Source organism: Zingiber officinale, chromosome 2A (genome assembly GCF_018446385.1).
Source record: "Zingiber officinale cultivar Zhangliang chromosome 2A, Zo_v1.1, whole genome shotgun sequence".
Taxonomy (NCBI): Eukaryota; Viridiplantae; Streptophyta; class Magnoliopsida; order Zingiberales; family Zingiberaceae; genus Zingiber; species Zingiber officinale.
In genome coordinates this window covers 22,747,566-22,766,507 of record NC_055988.1, presented here as the reverse complement: position 1 = coordinate 22,766,507, position 18,942 = coordinate 22,747,566, and positions in this window count along the sequence as shown.

Sequence of the window (18,942 nt, the reverse complement as noted above, 5' to 3'; positions counted from 1 at the left end):
GCTCTTCTTGGTGTCCAAGAAGGGAGCCGGACCATTGCTTGGTGACCAAGCAATGGTCGGCCATATCCTCTTGAAGGGGCCGGCCCTATAGCTTGGTGACCAAGCTTGTAGGGGCCGGCCACAATAATTCAAAAAGGGAGGGTTGTTTTGAATTTTTTAAAAATCTTCTCTTTGTAGAAAACTATAAGTTTTAAAAGAGAGATTTTAATTTTTAAAACTTTCCTAATTTGAATTTGGCCACATGTTTTAATAGAGAGTTTTAAAAGTTTTAAAACTTTCCTTTTTAACCATCTTCATGGTTTAAGAAAAAAGGGAGATAAGTTTTAAAATTAAAATTTTCTATCATCATGTTAAAAAAGGAAATTTTATAAGAGAGTTTTTAAATTTTAAAACATGGTTTTAATTTTTAGAAACTTTCCTTTTTTAACTCCTACTTAAGGAAAGAGAGCTTGTAAAATTTTATAAGAGTTTATCTTGTAAAATTTTATATAAAAAAATTTTTCCTTTCCTTTTAGTGTGGCCGGCCACCTTGCTTGGTGCCCAAGCAAGGGTCGGCCAATAGGATTAAATCAATCCCAATCCTAAACCAAATAGGATTGATCTCAACCATTGATTGATGATTAATTCAATCAATAGGAAGGAAAAGGAAAATAAAAAGGGAAAAGGAAAATTATTAAAATCTTTCCTTATTTGCCTTGGGCAAGTAATATAAAAGAAGGGGTAAGGGGGCTTCATGAGATACAACTCTTATTCTTTTGCTTGGGTGATCTCTTGGTGGTCGACCCTCTCCCTTCTCTTCTCCCTTTGCTCTCTTTTCTATTAGAGGTAGTGGTGGCCGAATATTGCAAGGAGGAGAAGGACTCTCTAGGGTGGTGTTCATCTTGGAAGATCGTTGCCCACACGACGTCCAAGGCGAGGCGAGGAATACGGCAGAAGATCTTGAGGTCATTAGCATACAAAAAGAAGGTATAATTAGCAATTATTTTCTACATCATGCTAGTTTTTCTTTTTGTAAGAATTCTAAATACAAGAGGCAATTAGATCTAGTTTTTCGAAATAGTTTTTCGAGTTTGTGTTTTCTTCTTTTTCGAACTTGTGTTTCGATTGTTCCTTTTGGTTGACCTAGAGTTATTTAAGGAAATAAATATTAGCTTTCCTTAAAAGGCTTTGCCTAGGCGGTGGTGGTTGCTCCTATATCCAAGAAGGCCATGTGTCTCTCCATGGAGTCCTGGAAGCCAATTTTGGAAATTAATATTTATGGAATTAATAATCTAGGTAGGTTTGAATCAATAGTGTTAAGTTCCGCTTGCGATTCAAATCTAAACCATTAAGAACAGATAAGTTAAATTTGGAATCAATGATGTTAAGTTCCGTCTGCGATTCCTAATTTAACTTCTAAAGAACACAATAGGTTATTTAAGGAAAGGTTCGACACTTGTACAAAAAAATTTTGTACAATGGAACCGGTACGTTTTCCTAGGATTAACCAACACGTTGTTGATTTCACCTCCGTCGTTGCCGCTTCCTCTCCCGTGAGCGGTCGACTTCTCACTTTTGTTCACGCAAACTGCTTTCGACGCTGCCTCTCTCCCTCTTCTCCTCTGATATCTCTCGCGACGAAGAGGCCGATAGCGTCACCCACCAAGCGCCAACCTTCCCTCTCTCTCTCTCTCTTTCCAGCAACCATGTCGCTTCCATCTGTTGGCGGTTATGCAGTCACCCTCGTCGCCTCCAACAGCTACCCTCGTTGCCTCAAGCATAGGTCGTTGCCCCTCTTCCAGCGAATAGTAGCCCCAGACAGTCCTTCTCAAGCCCTAGACAGGCCTTCTCAAACACATCATGCGACGCACGACAACAGTGGCCATGCTGCCTTCTCTCTTCCCCAACACAGTACCCTTCCCTGTCCATTGCTGATGCCTTTCTGGCTCTGCGACGTCTATTATGTGCAGGCCATCTAGCCGCTACTCTTGTCCGGCTTTGTGTCGTTGTCATATCTCATTTTGCATACCAATGTTTTATCTCGGCCTATTTGCAGAGGTCATATCCTGGCCTACGTGTCGATCTCATATCCCGGTCTACGTGTTGATGTTATTGTAAAATATCAAACCAGATAATAATTAAATAAAAAGATTAATGGGTGAATAATTTTATTAGAATTTTTAGAAATTTTTAGAAATTTTCTGGGATTTAATCGGAGCCATGCTTGTTATATTTAGGACCTAGGTTTTTGATATCCTATCTAACCTGTGTACTTTAGATTTTCATATTTGACCATCGATATTACAGTACACATTTTAAATATATGGATATGGTTATGCTGATCAGTTTATTGCTATGCTTAGTGTCATGCATCATGGTTGCATGCTGCGCGATTGTCGGCTCCACTATGGTTGAGCACATCGCCAGCTACATGTACTGCACACACCACCACTCATGGATTAGTGGTATATCAGGCGGGTGTGTGGCGGTTCTGCTGTTTGGCTCCGTTGGTCAGGTGACTCAGCGTGGTAGCCGGCAGACAGTTCCGCTCTGTTTGGCTCCGCTGGCATTTAGTGTAGTAGCGTGGTAGCCGGCAGACGGTGGACTCTGTTTGGCTCCGTTGGTCAGGTGACTCAGCGTGGTAGCCGGCAGAGATACCTCCCCGTCATCGTGTACTGGGAGATGAGAGCATTGAGCTCCCCTATTTATGATTTGGGGTCAGAGGACAGGAGTACTCCGACAGCATCCCGTCCACTCAGTCACTCATCAGGAATAGTGATGGTAGAGTGCACGGTTGTTACAGCCCTACCCACTCGGTCTCACCATTGTGCGTGAGATGACTGACTAGCGTCAGGGGTGACCAGGACGCATCATTGGCATCATACACATTTTTGCATTTACTGCTTGTGTTTGCTGCACTTATATGCTGCATTTGGATGGATGTATATGTTTGACATGCATACAGGATTTATGACACTTCCGGTCTGACGACCTGATTATTCTGATAGGTGGCCTTGTTGAGTACAGTACTTTTCAGCCTTTTCTATTATGCATTACCTTCTTTTGTTCAGGAGACTGTACTCCATAGTTATTACTATTTGTTATAGTTTACTATACATGTCATCTAGGTATCTGCTGAGTTGTTGAACTCACCCCCGTGGATACTATATTTTTTAGGTACCAGGTTGTTATGATGTCGCTTGGAGTATCCTGTCTGCTGGTCCCCACGTCACATCAGAAGACTTATCGATTTCACGTATGTTTTGTTTGTTTATGTACCAGTTTGTTTAGCTCTGTACTCCGGTTTTGTTTTTGGAGTGTTGGTGTTGTTATGTGATATTTTGTATTGGTTGTTGGTTGTGTAAGCCTAGCTGGCTAGCAGTTTTTGTGCTTTGGTTTGTATGGGTTTCTGTCATTTCCGTTGTGTTGGTTTTGTTCCAGCCGTGTGGGCTGAAGATATATATATAACTGCGTGGTTGTGTGTATATTCCTGCCGCCTGTGGCTGATGTATATTATGCCTGTAGAAATGCTTCAGATTGTCACTCGTACAGGGGAGGTGCTGCCGAAATTTCTTCGGATAGGGACTTTCCCGGGGCGTGACAATTTAGTGGTATCAGAGCCAAGTTATACGATACTTGCTATGTGTTCTGGATTTTTGAGATTTATATGATACCAATTTATTTGGTATCATAGCTCGGTTTACGAGTCTTATTTTCCTGTGTTTCGGATTTCGTGTTTTAGTCTTCTCGATGTGACTTTTCGGGTTTTGGGACCTGGCAGTGGCAGGACATCTCCAAGCTATAGGAGGTATGTTGGTATACTGTTATCCTACCTTTTTGTTAGTATATGCACCGTTGACTATTACAGTTTATGACATGTATTAGCACTCTTTACTAGTACCTGTCTAGTTGAGATAGCATATATTTTATGTATTAGGTAAAACCCTGATGATGATCGACCTTGATAGAGATTAAGGGTTACAGTTTCTGGTGATTTATCATATCATACACCAGTAGTTTTTAGCTTCTGTTATTATTAGTTGGTTAGCAGATTGAGGCACATACCAGCCTCTGCTATTATTAGCTAGGTAGTGGATAGTATCTATATCTTTATGTTGACCTAACCAGTAGTATATCATATTACCATAATTTCATCAGTAAATATTGGTTTACTCTTGTTAGATTGGTCAGTAGAAGTCTGATTTACGTTTGTTGACTTGTGTAGTCGTGATCGATTTACCTTAGATGCTTGTAGAGGCTTTATTTATTCTTGATTAGTTAGTAGATGACCGATTAGTTTTGTTGATCTGATCAGTAGGGGATTGACCTACTTTACTTTTAGATGTTTGAATCTTGGGTTATTCGTGCTTAGTTGGATATCTTGAGCACATCGAGTACCTAGCTTATACTGACGTGGGAAAGGATTGAATTAGCCATATACTATTGACGATTTGGTCAGTCGGTAGAGGATCGATGTATCCTATTTCCATGAGTACTTTAATTTTAGACTGTATGTACCTAATTGGATAACTTAGAAGGTGGTATAGGGTTTGTGTGGTAGATTGGATTAAATATGCTGATTATGCATAACTATGAAGTGTACATATGATTGTTATGAGTTGAAGGAGTTCTATGATGGATAGTTCATTTGTAGATAGTGTGGGTATTCCCATCTAGATATGGTTATTGTAGGTTCCTTGTGGATTATATCTATTTAGTTAGCTGTACGTGCCTGATTGACATATTGGAGGTATCTTATCGATTTAAATCTGTGTCGTGGTATGTGCACATGGGTGTGAGTGTCATGTTGGAAGTATCTTGTCGACTACATCGGTGTTGTGATATGTACATTGTGTTTGGTGTGGTATCTGAGGTATCTTGTTGATTATGTGTGATTTGTGAATGCACCTGGGTTTTAGTATGCCTTATTGGAAGTATATGTTGATTATATTCTTGGCATATGTGTATATTTGTCATGTGAGTGTTGTTTGAGGGGTATTGTTGATTTTACCTACGATGATATATGCACACGGGTTCGGTATACATTGTTAGAGGTATCACGGTGATTTATACCTATGATGTGAGTATTTTTTGTAAAATACCGCGAAAATAGGCGAATATTAATAAGGGAATTTTCCGGAATTTTTGGAAATTTTTCGGGAATTCTTCGGAACTCGTACGGACGAGTTAACAGGGATGAAAACGGGGTCCGGGAAAAGCCTGTTTGGGCTTCCCTATTTAAATGAAGAAATGCATGATTTTTCTTTTAAATTTTCTTTTCTTTTTATTTATTCCTTTTTCCTACGATCCTCTACTGTGCCAGTTCCTTTCTAGCGTGCCCGTGCCCTATTTCCTCACCCGACGCCGTCTTCTTCTCCAAACCGTAGCCGCGACAGTTTCCCCTCTTCTCAGCCGTGGCCTAGGGTTTGTGGCAAATCCCTTTATCTTCTCGTCTTCTCTCTCGCCGAACCTGATTTCCCCTCTTCTTCTCTTCTCCTTCTTCTGCCCTAGTGCCGACCAAGTTTTTGTTTCACCTCTCTTCCTTTCTTCCGGCAAAGCAAGGGCCGACCGACTGTTCTACCTCTTGATCGTCGGCTATCATCACTCGACCGCCACCATTCATCGCCGGAGGTGCTTCTTGTGTTTGTGGTCACTGTGGTCGCAGGATTCTACCGAGCCCTCTTCCCCATCGGTTGATTGTTGACGCTGTGCCCTGGTTCTTTTCTCCACTGCCGGCTTCTTCTTCCATCAGCCACCGACAGAGAGGGAACGAGGGGCACTGGTTAGGAGAGGCAGGTTTGAGAAGGTATGTGAATATAATTTGGGGATGTTGCGTTGAGTTGTTGGCTGATCACAGTGGATTCTATCACTGTTTATTTCCGCAGCAGTAACTTCTAGTTCCGGTCATTATATCACTAAGGTACGCGTCTCCGGCAGTGACTCAACAGTCAGGCATACGCAATTGGGTGAGTTTTGGATTGAGGTAAATGCATTGTTGTGAGTATAACTGTGGATTTCATGGTTGTAGGATTGTGTTGAGTTAATCCAATTTGGAATTTCTTAATTCGATTAGGATTTAGTTTAGCTAATTAATGCGTGATAGAATTTGCTAAACTAAATATTGGTGATATACAGGACCTTGACGCGAGACGTGTTTCTCAATTATTGGATTGGACCACTTTATTGGAGGCGGGTACTTTGACTTATGTCTTTTGATATGCATGATAAAGTGTTTAACATATAGCAAGAATTGTGTTTCCATTTGATTCGGTTGGTCACTACATGATCTGTTACATGTTGTTTGTTTATTTATTATGCACTGCATGTTATTATTTATCTGACCATACATGCTTTCGGTAGTGACCCAACCATGTGATACATCATGTTCAGGACCTAGGGTTTATATGATACCCTAACTGTTTGTGTACCTTCCATCTGATACATTGACTTGTGGTACACCTTTTATTTATGTATGGATCTTGCTATGCTATTCATGAGATTGCCATGCTTAGTATCATGCATCATGTTTGCATGCTGTGCGATTATCGGCTCCACTATGGTTGAGCCCATCGCCAGTTACATGTACTGCACACACCACCCATGGATTAGTTGTATATCTGGCTGGTGTGTGGCGGTTCTGCTGTTTGGCTCCGTTGGTCAGGTGACTCAGCGTGGTAGCCGGTAGTCAGTTCCGCTCTGTTTGGCTCCGTTGGAATTTAGTGTAGCAACGTGGTAGCCGGCAGATGGTGGACTCTGTTTGGCTCCGTTGGTCAGGAGACTCAGCGTGCCGTCGTTGTGTATCGGGAGATGAGAGCATTGAGCTCCCCCATTTATGATTTGGGGCCAGAGGACAGGAGTACTCCGACAGCATACCGTCCACTCAGTCACTGTCAGGAGCAGTGATGTCCGAGTGCACGGTCACCATATGCATTTATTGCATTTTATTGTTGTGATTGCTGCACTTATATGCTGCATTTGTATGGATGCATTTGATTGACATGCATACAGGATTATGATTTCTTCGGTCTGATGACCTGTTACATTTGTACCTTGATTCCGGTTAGTACAGTTATCTCCTGATTTCGTTCCAGTTCCATTTATTCCTTCTCGTATTCAGGAGACTGTACGCATGATTAGTGTTGTATGTTATTTGTTTTATTATGCATATCAGTTGTACCTGCTGAGTGTTGGACTCACCCCGCCTCCATTGTTGATATTTTCAGGTTGAGGCTGTCCGGAGCAGTTCCATCTGCACGTAGAGCTAGTTCTCTACCAGTTCGTTATTTGTTTTATTTTGTTTTTTTTCTATATCAGACTTTGTTTTAGCATTGTCTTTGGATTTTTACTATGGATATTGTATGGAGTGGTACCTTTTGATGGATTTTTGATATGATATTGGATTTCATTCTACTACGTGCCTGCCGGGACGGCAGAAGAGGTGAGTTCGTTGGATTTGAGCTTTACGAGTGTAGTGGAGTAGGGTGGATTTCGAGTCAGAGTCCTATTGTTGTTGTTTACTATTATTAACTGCGTGGTTGTGACAGCCAGAGGCTGAATATCTTTATAAACTGCGTGGTGTTTGTTTTTTTTTATTTTTGTTATCATTCCAGCCGCCTGTGGCTGATGTATATGTGATATGTAGAAAGTTTCATATTGTCCGCCGTACAGGGGAGATGCTGCCGAAATTTCTTCGGACAGAGACTCCTCTGGGGCGTGACATTTTTTGTGTGTACTAATTGGAGGATTATGTCGATCATATATATGTTGTGTGTGCACGTGTGTCAGATGTATGGTTGGTAGCATCATGATGATTCTACCTATGTTAAATGTAGAATGTTAAATGTCTACATTATGATATTGGTTGTTTTACCCTGTCAACTAATTCTCCCATTAGTGGGTGACCGACCCACTAGGAGGATGATATAGTTGACTATGGATTTGATTTGCTTACTGGGTGGTTATACCCTAGGCTACCCACAGTGATCTGTGGTAGAGAGATCTCGTGCAGTCTCTAGTCAGATAGTTAGGTGCTTTGGGCACTTATGTATTGTTGTGGTAGAGCGTAGCTTCACATGTTATGGATCGTTTGTGGTAGAGCGTAGCTTCCACATATTCTAGATTCCCACATATTTAGGGATTGTTTTGTAGTGGAGCGTTGCTCCCACATATTGCGGATTGCTTATAGCGGAGCATTGCTCCCATGTTTATTGTAGATACATATTTCGGATTATCCCACATATGGAGGATTTCTTGTGGTTGAGCGTTGCTCCCATATATGTGATATTTTGTGTGATGGAGCGTTGCTCTCACACTGGAGGATATATTCTTTGGTGATTTATATCATTGGTGATCAGATCTATTTATTGTTGAGGATCTTATGGTTAGGAATGTCTGTGATACGAACATTATGTGTCTTGGTTTTACCTTTATGGCTTGCGGTGCCCTGGATGTTAGCATGGACTCGATGATTTGGGTATCCCTAGGATGTTTGGATTGGTTTCCATTGTCTTTGTTGACGATGTGGTGATCTATTTCTGATCCGAGGTGAGTCAAGTACACCACCTTCGCATAGTTCTAGAGATGTTTCGACGAGAACATCTATATGTGAAGATCAGTAGTGCATATTTTGGTTGTCTTCTGTGAGATGTTTGAGACACACGGTCATAGTAGGAGTATACCGTGGTTACACAGGAGATAGAGGATGTTACCGTTGGGAGTAGACGGAGTCTATAGAAGAGGCTCGCAACTTCCTTTGTTTGGCCGATATTTCCGGAGATGCGTTGAGGATTTCTCACGGATTGCTATGCTATTTACATGCCTGACCAGGAAAGGCGTGAAGTTCACTTGGACTGAGGATTGCAAGACCAGATTCTAGGAGCTGAAGCGGAGACTAGTGTCGGTTCCGATTTTTGGTTTTTACCTTCTGGAGAGGATGGATTTGTCCTCTATACCAACGCGTCTCTACAGGGTATGGGTGCTGTTTAGATGCAGCACGGTAGAATATTCTCATATGCTTCTCGATAGTTGAAGGAGCATGAGAAGAACTACCAGTTCTTGATCTGGAGCTAGCCGCCATCATCTTTGCTTTGAAGATTTGGCGACATCGTTAGTACAGCATTACATTTGAATTCTCATTGACCATAAGAGTCTCAAGTATCTGTTCACTCAGAAGGAACGCAATTTCCGACAGAGGAGATGGATGGAGTTCTCGAAGGATTACGATTGTACCATTAGCTACCACTTTGGGAAAGCTAATATGGTTGCCGATGCACTCAGCAGGAAGTCCAGAGGGATTTTAGCTTGCCACCGCGCTGTGGTAACAGACTTGATTTAGGGATTCTCCGAATTGAGCATTGAGGAGCAGTGATGGACAGAGCAGGGTATTATGGTTACCATGGTTGCTCAGTCATCGATCAGGACGAGGATCCGAGAGCCCTAGGCTGCTGATCAGTATTTACAGTTTATTTGCAGCCAGATAGCTTCCGGGTAGCAGACCGAGTTCACACGAGACGAGGAGGGTGTTATACACTTCTGAGGCAGATTATGCGTACTTCAGTCTCATCCGGTCTTATAGGAGTTACTTCCGGAGGCTCATCGCTCATGATTTGCTGTCCACCCAGGCGGTACCCGTGTATACCAAGATTTGAGGTGTTTCTATTGGTGGAACAACATGAAGGAAGACATCGCGGATTTTGTAGCTAGATGTCTTATCTGTCAGCAGGTGAAGGCAGAGCACTAGATACCTGCCGGATTATTTCAGCAGATTCCTATTCCTGAGTGGGAATGGAACATATTACCATGGATTTTGTGGTGAGTTTGCCGAGGAGACGATGAGGCTATGACATGATTTGGGGTAATCGTTGATTGATTAACCAAATCGGCGCACTTCTTGGCGATTCGGAAGTCGGATTCCCTGGATCGATTGGCAGATCTGTATTACCGAGAGATCATCATATTATATGGTGTCCCTTTGACTATCATTTCGGATAGAGACCCTCGGTTTACGTCTCGATTCTAGCAGAGTCTGCAGCAGGCCTTGGGCATTCAGTTCTGTTTTAGTACAGCTTTCCATCCGCAGACAGATGGGCAGTCAGAGCGGACCATACAGACTCTAGAGGATTTGCTGAGGGCACGTGTATTGGATTTTTGAGGAAGTTGGGAGGACCATTTGCCATTGGTAGAATTCGCCTACAACAACGGTTTGCATTTGGCTATCCAGATGGCACCGTTTGAAGCGTTGTATGGTAGGCCTTGTCGGACACCCACCCTCTGGGATGAGGTTGGGGAGGCCCAATTGTTGGGACCTTATAAAGCTCGGCATGAAGCAGACTTGGTCTATACTATCAGACGGAGGATGTGAGAGGCGCAGGACCACCAGAAGAGTTATGCAGATCAGAGACGCAGACTCTTAGAGTTCTCTGCAAGTGACCATATTTTACTACGAGTTTCACCCACGAAAGGGGTGAAGAGTTTCGGCCTTATCGGTGAGCTGGCTCCGCGATACATTGAACCTTTCCAGATCTCGAGAAGGATTGGAGCAGTAGCTTACGGGTTGGCACTATCGCCGTCCTTGGCAGGCGTGCATGACGTATTCCTTGTGTCTATGTTGAGGGGGTATATACCCGACCCGACACATGTGCTGACTGATATCTCAGTTCCAGTTCAGCTTGACGTCACTTATGAGGGGTTCCGGTACAGATTCTAGACCGGAAAGAGCGTCAGTTGCGGAACAAGACTATCCGACAGGTTAAAGTCAGATGACAGCATCATACGGACGAGGAGGCTACTTGGGAGCTCGAGGATACTATTCGATCTAGATACTCCCATATGTTCACATGAGGTATATGGTTAAATTTACCGTTCAGTATCTATACTCTTTGCCTGTTGTTAGTATTTGCTGATGGTAGATAAGGAAATTTGGAGGACCAAATTTTTATTAGTGGGGGAGAATGTAAAATACCAGAAAAATGGCGAATAATGATAAGGGAATTTTTCTGAATTTTTAGAAATTTTTCGAGAATTTTTTGGAGCTCGTATGGTCGAGTTTACGGGGATGAAAACGGAACCCCGGGAAAGCCTGTTTAGGCTACCCCATTTAAGAGAGGAAAAGTTTATTTATTTATATTCTTTTCTTTCTCCCCCTAAACGTCGTTTTCACTCCCTCACCGCCGAACCCGACGCGCCCTCTTCTTCATCCTCATTTGTGCCCTAACCTCCCTTCCCAACCGGCGCCGATCACTTCTCTTCATCTCCGGGTGGCGCCGAAGCTTCTTTCCCTTCTCTTGCTACTCCTTCCCATCTCCCTTCTCCTCCGTCCCTGCACAAGCGCCGGCGAGCACGAGACACTGCCGGCCGAGCCATAGCCGCCTGATTTGGCCGATTTCCTGAGCCCTAGGTTGGGTTCACAACCTGACCGAGCCTCCACTCCCTCTCCTTCCTCTCGAGTCGACGCTGCTTGATGCCGTGCTGCCGGCGGAAATCGTCCGATCGCATAGGTGTTGTGCAGTCACTGATCCTGCTTTCTTCTCCGCTGATCACCGGAGGTTATTGGTTCATCTTCCTCTCAAGGTTGTCGCCTACACAGGAAGATCTTCGGCAAGGAAGGGGGAGCCAAGCCCTAGCATCGATATTCGCTCGCGATCAACCCATTGCCGGACAAGCCTTCCCTGATTCCATCTTTAGCCGATCTCCTCTCGTGCCTTGCTTCCTCCACAGAGCAGACACCTTTGCGGAATTGATGTTGCATCACCGGAACAGCAGATTCTAACCGAGAAAGTATGGCTGCATCCTTACCTTTTTCCTCCTCTTTGTTCTGTTCGAGTGCCACCACCAGAGGGTGATCAATCTAGGTAAGCTTGTCTGGAATCTTGAAGAATTCATTGATAATGGTCTAATTAGTTTCCGTTGTGATGTTCTTCCTGATGTTGGACTCGTGGGAGGCATAGGAACAACTCCTTGATGGACTTCCTCTAGGCAGATTTCTGTCCTATGCATTCTTGCGGCTGAGTAAGGTTTCGGTTGAAGTTTTGGGGGTTGTTTGAGGTGAGTGTGGTTATGTTTGTTGGATTCTAGTAGATACATTCCTGTACAAATTGCTTCTTGGATTTATCATCTACTTTGGTTTGAATATTTATGTGGAATTAAACAGGGTGACCTAATAGACGTTGGATTAGGTTCTAGGTTTAGCTAGTTGTTGATTATGTGAATAGCTAAATAATATATATATGTATATCATGTGATTGCAGGACTTGGATTCGAGACTAGCGTTTCAACGTAGGACTTCTGGACACGATCTACGTATAAAGGCGGGTACCTTGACTTATCTTTTTGATATGTCTTGTTGATATGTCTAGTAGGTTATAGCCTTTAGTAATAATTATGTTCGTCCTTGTTTCGGTACGTCACTACCCGATACTCGTTACATGCTTGTTTGCTCACCTGTTATGCATTTTATGCTAGTACCCATATGATTATATATATGCTCAGTGAGGTAGTGACATACCATGCTTGTTATGTTCAAGACCTAGGTTTTTGATATCCTATCCGACCTGTGTATTTTAGATTTTCGTATTTGACCATCGATATTACGATACTCATTTTAAATATATGGATATGGTTATGCTGATCAGTTTATTGCTATGCTTAGTGTCATGCATCATGGTTGCATGCTGCGTGATTGTCGGCTCCACTATGGTTGAGCACATCGCCAGTTACATGTACTGCACACACCACCACTCATGGATTAGTGGTATATCAGGTAGGTGTGTGGCAGTTCTGCTGTTTGGCTCCGTTGGTAGCCGGCAGACAGTTTCGCTCTGTTTGGCTCCGCTGGCATTTAGTGTAGCAGCGTGGTAGCCGGCAGACGGTGGACTCTGTTTGGCTCCGTTGGTCAGGTGACTCAGCGTGGTAGCCGGCAGAGATACCTCCCCGTCATCGTGTACCGGGAGATGAGAGCATTGAGCTCCCCCATTTATGATTTGGGGTCAGAGGACAGGAGTACTCCAATAGCATCCCATCCACTCAGTCACTCATCAGGAGTAGTGATGGTAGAGTGCACGGTTGTCACAGCCCTACCCACTCGGTCTCACCATTGTGCGTGAAATGACTGACTGGCGTCAGGGGTGACCAGGACTCATCATTGGCATCATACACATTTTTGCATTTACTGCTTGTGTTTGCTGCACTTATATGCTGCATTTGGATGGATGCATATGTTTGACATGCATACAGGATTTATGGCACTTCCGGTCTGACGACCTGATTATTCTGATAGGTGGCCCTGGTGAGTACAGTACTTTTTAGCCTTTTCTATTATGCATTACCTTCTTTTGTTCAGGAGACTGTACTCCATAGTTATTACTATTTGTTATAGTTTACTATACATGTCATCTAGGTATCTGCTGAGTTGTTGAACTCACCCCCATGGACACTATATTTTTCAGGTACCAAGTTGTTATGATATCGCTTGGAGTATCCTGTCTGCTGGTCCCCACGTCACATCAGAAGACTTATCGGTTTCGTGTATGTTTTGTTTGTTTATGAATCAGTTTGTTTAGCTCTGTACTCCGGTTTTGTTTTTGGAGTGTTGGTGTTATTATGTGATATTTTGTATTGGTTGTTGGTTGTGTAAGCCTAGCCGTCTAGCAGTTTTTGTGCTTTGGTTTGTATTGGGTTTCTGTCATTTCCGTTGTCTTGGTTTTGTTCCAGCCGTGTGGGCTGAAGATATATATATAACTGCGTGGTTGTGTGTATATTCTGCCGCCTGTGGCTGATGTATATTATGCCTGTAAAAATGCTTCAGATTGTCACTCATACAGGGGAGGTGCTGCCGAAATTTCTTCGGACAGGGACTTTCCCGGAGCATGACAAAGGTTTCCATCATTTTTGTTATCACATGAAGCATAAAAACCTAAGCTATCAACATATAAAAATTTCATATATCATAAAGGAGCATAACAACATATTTCCTTTTCAAAATTTTTGCTCTAACTCTTTGTAACCCATCTTGGCCGAAACTTTACATTAGGGTTTTCCTCATTTTTGTTACTACATGGAGCATAAAAACCTTAAGCTATCAATATATAAAATTTCATATATCATGAAGGAGCACAACAATTATACTTTCTTTTCAAAATCTTGCCCTAAACTCTATGATTCATCTTGGTCGAACCATTAGGTTAGGGTTTCTAATTCTTTTATTGACATATAAGGTCTTAAAACTTAAACTATCAACACATGAAAGATCCTACATCATATAAGAGCATGGATAAGCATGATACCAAAAGAAACTTTGCTCTAGATCATCCCTTTTTGTCTTGGCCGAAACTTCAAGATGAGGTGAATATATATTTTTTTTCTACAACATAAAGCATAACTTGTAACTTGTAAATCCTAAGTGACCACTAATCTATCTTGTCCAAAACTTTCAAGGAATTTCATAAGATTTCAAAAGCATTTTCATACAACGCAAATCGAAACTACTTGTACTGCAGTGAGGGGATACTCACATCCTCGCTTGATTCTTTTTTTTTCTTAGGGAAGAGACCTTGCTTGTGGAGCCTTCCTAGAGAGTAGCTTCTTGCTTGGGCTCGGCAATGGTGAGGGGAAAACTCTTGGTCACGGTGAAGAGGAGGAGGAAGGGAGGAAGAGAAAAAAAATGAACTCTCTTCTTTAATTTCTCCTTTTATTCTACATGAGAGGAGGAAGGGAAATTACATTTTTCCTTCTCCTTTCTTTTACTCACTCTAAATGAAAAGAAGAAGCAAGGCTCCTCTTTTCATTTGAGAGGAAGAGGGCAACTCCAATTTCTCCTTCTAAGTGAAGAGAGTCTTCACTTCCTTACCTTTAACTATGATTTCCCTCTCCTTTCTAACAATAATTACTCTTGGTCTATTGATTAACACATACATGTATCTAGTAAGAGATCCAAGGTTCAAACCTTGGTCATCTCTTTTTGGTTCTCTTATTTTATTGTTTTTGAAATTTTACATATAAGGCCTATTTATTTTTATTCATGATAAAAATATCTAAAATCTTGCTAAGTACCCTATGAGTGTTACACAATGTGCAACCATACTAGTTAATGTCATTACCCAACCATGGGAAGAGATCCTATATATATACTACTTTGATCTCTTAGTGTTCTAAAATGCCAAATGCCACCTGACTTCTTTGCATGTGGTCACCATCTCATCTGTCTTTGGGAGATCTTCGAAACTGGATTATTTTGCATGGTTCTTGCCAAATGGATTTGTCTACCACAGGCATCTTAGAAACTCCACTAGCTGCCTATAGTAGTATACTTACAATATGTTGTGATTCTATAGGTAATTTGAAGTTAATTCTATTGATTGTTTGGACGTTTCCCCTTTGAGTCTAACTCTTTTATCTAAGGGTTTTATGAATATAAATATAGTCCTAAGGCACGAAAGTTTCAGTTTTTTTGATATAAAAGGATTAGGAAATATTGATTGTCTGGTCTTTTAAGCTTGATCTCTTTTACACGTAGCCTGAACCTCAAAGCATTAATTTGTATCAATTTTGTAAAGACTCTTGTAGTAGGGGGCTACTTCACCTTTGGAAAAGGTCTGATAACTATACAATCAAAAGGGCTTGTGGGAATTATTCTCTGATGAATCATAGGTTGAGAAACAGGGGTTCTAAATCATGCGATTTCGACTTATTAGTGTATGTCATGTATGATTTTATTTATTGTGATTTCGCTGCACATATTCTGTCTGATGACTTCTGGATTTTGAAGTAGTTGACTTAACCACAGTTAGCCAGAAAGTAGTGTGGAGTAGCGGAAGCATGATGAGCTCATAGCCCACAGAGTCATATCTTACGGTTGGAGATTTGTTCATGGATACTTGGATTGAATGGTATATGAGTATGTTGTTTGGTGGTTATCCTTGGATGAGGATCCCTGAGTTGAGTAGTAAATTTGGAGACCAAATTTTTATTGGTGGGGGAGAATGTAAAATATCGAACCAGATAATAATTAAATAATAAGATTAATGGGCGAATAATTTTATAAGAATTTTTAGAAATTTTCTGAGATTTAATCGGAGCCCGTAGGGCGTATTTTGAGGGGATAAAATTATAAGCTTTGGAAAAAGTCTGTTTGAAATACCTATTTATTAGGGAGTTGATTATTTTAATGAACCTAAGGTTTAAAAAAAAAACACCTAAGCCGTCCTTCTCCCAAACCCTCGCCGAACTCCCTTTGTGCCCGAGCCTCACCTTGCGACGCTGCCACCGCCGCATCTCCCTTCCCTCTCGCGAGTTCCTGGACGCCGCCGACCTCTCCCCCTCAGTCGACGAGCCACAGACGGCGCCCCCATCTCACCGCCGAAACCCTCAGACGCCACCTCTTCCCTCTGCCTAGTGCCAGCCGCCGATCTCTCCCTCACGCGGACAGCACAGCGGCGATTCTTCTTCCTCGCATGCGAGCACACAACGGAAATCCTCCTCCCTTGCACAAGCACCGCGGACCACAGTCACCGATTCTCTTCTCTCGGAGTCGTACCCCGACTGATCCGGCAAGTACTCTCTATTTATGCGAGTATGATATTGGGAAAGTAGAGATTGGGCGATAGGAGAGGATTTTAGGTTTGAATAAGATCATGATCGGCTTATTGAACTACGATTTAGGGTTCTGCAGAGGTTCTTGTCCGTCTTTGTCTGTCTTGCGTTCTTGCTCGATTTCCTCTCTGTTTCTGGTTATTTCTTATGATCGGATTCCTTGATCGATCTTGGTTTAAGTGGTTGGTTTGATGCCTTTGTTTGCTGTGTTCTTCAGAATTGGAAGTTAGTTTGGAGAATTTGGTTTTTGTTGATTGTTGTAAATTCCATTAGGAGGTTACCTTGAATTGTCGATGCATTTTGTGTGGCTGTCGTTGTTCTGGTTTCAGTAGTTAACTACAAATTTGAGGTTTGTTGTATGATTGATAGACGACTGGTGCTATTGGGAATTGGTTAATGGGTTTCTTAATAGCTGGTTGTGATATAGTGGCCAGACTAAGGTGGTTGTAATGAGATTTCAATATGGTTTATGCTTTTGAGATGATTTCAATATTCTTTTGGTTCCTTGGGAAGATTTCCATTGGTGGTGTTCTAAAGTTAATTTGTGTCCAGGCTTGGTTATGATTTCGGTTTGTTTCCTTTCCGGTTGGGATAGATTTAGGTGGTGTGGATTTTAATTAAGGATTTATTCATTGTATTTGGGTGAATCGAGGTTCATAGTTGAATTAGGGTTTTCCCTAATTAAGTTAGGTTTCGGTTTAGCTAGTGTTGTTTATGAAATTAGCTAAATTGTACATCACGTGATTTGCAGGACGTTGATTGAAGACGGTTGACACGATCTACATATAAAGACGGGTACTTCTTGCTTTGTTTCTTTTAGTGCCTTGATATTGGTGCATGAACTATTTTGGATAAGAAACTATTTTACCTTGACTCCACTCTTATTTTTCCTGCGCTTGATACTTCCACGCAATTTTTGAGAAATTCATTTCCATATCTATACAGTCTCTTTTGTCGTCTATGATCTGTAGCAGATACTAGATACCATGTTTGTATGCTTTGACTGTTGCTTATTTATGTACGATATTGAGCATGCTGGCTTCATGTAGCATACCCGTTTCTACTTATATATATATATATGATGACTGTTGCATTGTTCGCATCATGTCATTGCATGCATGTCACATCCTCGACCACTCGAGAGAGTGATAGCTGGAGTTGATGTCGCTTGTCTTGTCGTGCCGCACTCGGCCACTCGTGTGAGTGGTAGCTGGAGTACGAGCAGCAGGGACCCCCTTCGCTGTGTAGCTAGTTAGCTACTCAGCACCTGTCCATCCGGTCACTCGCGGGAGTGGCGGCCTTTGGGTGGTACAGTTGTCATTGATCCGGCCTCTCGACCATACAGGGGTCATGGTGCAGAGTGGTGGGCGGGGTGACCATCCGTGCATACGCTGTTATTATGCCTGCTTTGGCTGCTGCTGTTTACTTATATTGTTATTGCTTACTTATGCTGCTGTGGTATATTTATGCTGTCGTTGCTTCTTGCTGTTGTTCACTTATGCTGATATGTTGTCTTATGTTGAGATATGCTCACGTTGTAGGTGGTTAAACCTTGGTTTATTAATTGGAAATGTTTATATACCTTACCCATTACCTCTGTAGTTATGAGCAGTACTACAGCAGATTAGTACCATTTCTGACTTTCTATATCTAGCCTAGGATATGGTTCCAGGTATGAACCTTTATCATGGTTTTATTTTTTTGTCTGCTATTCTCTTATGAGACTGTATTCCTTTTGGGTATTCTCTATTGGTTGGTTATGTTCATGCACTATCTCTTTCCTTACCCGCTGAGTTTCAATACTCACCACCCCACAAAATGGTTTTCTTTCGTATGGTAACAGATAGATGAGTCATGGATACTTGGAGAGATGCCGGCTGCCAGTCCTGGGTTCTACGTCACACTCGAGGATAGTTTTCGTTTTGGTTTTGTTATCGTTTGGGGTGGTATATTGATTTTGTGTATTTTGTTTTTCAATAAGTCGATGTGAATTTTGGGTCAAGTCTGTGATGACAGGTATTTTTGTTAGTGTCGTTGTTAGTTTTACGTTCGTATCGTTTTATGTCTTCCGCTGCTGTGTGTTTACGTTCAGTCGTGTAGGCTTATTAAACTGCGTGGTTGTATTTATTTTGTTCCAGCCGAGTGGGCTGATGATATAAACTGCGTGGTTGTGTTTATTTCATTTTTGTCCAGTCGGGTAGACTGAGTATATTAAACTGCGTGTTATGTTATTTCTATTTTGCATATATATTCCAGCCGAGTGTAGCTGAGGTATATTTTGTATGTAGTAATGCTTCAGATTGTCACCCGTACAGGGGAGATGCTGCCGAAATTTCTTCGGACAGGGACTCCTTTGGGGCGTGACAGTTATATCCCATC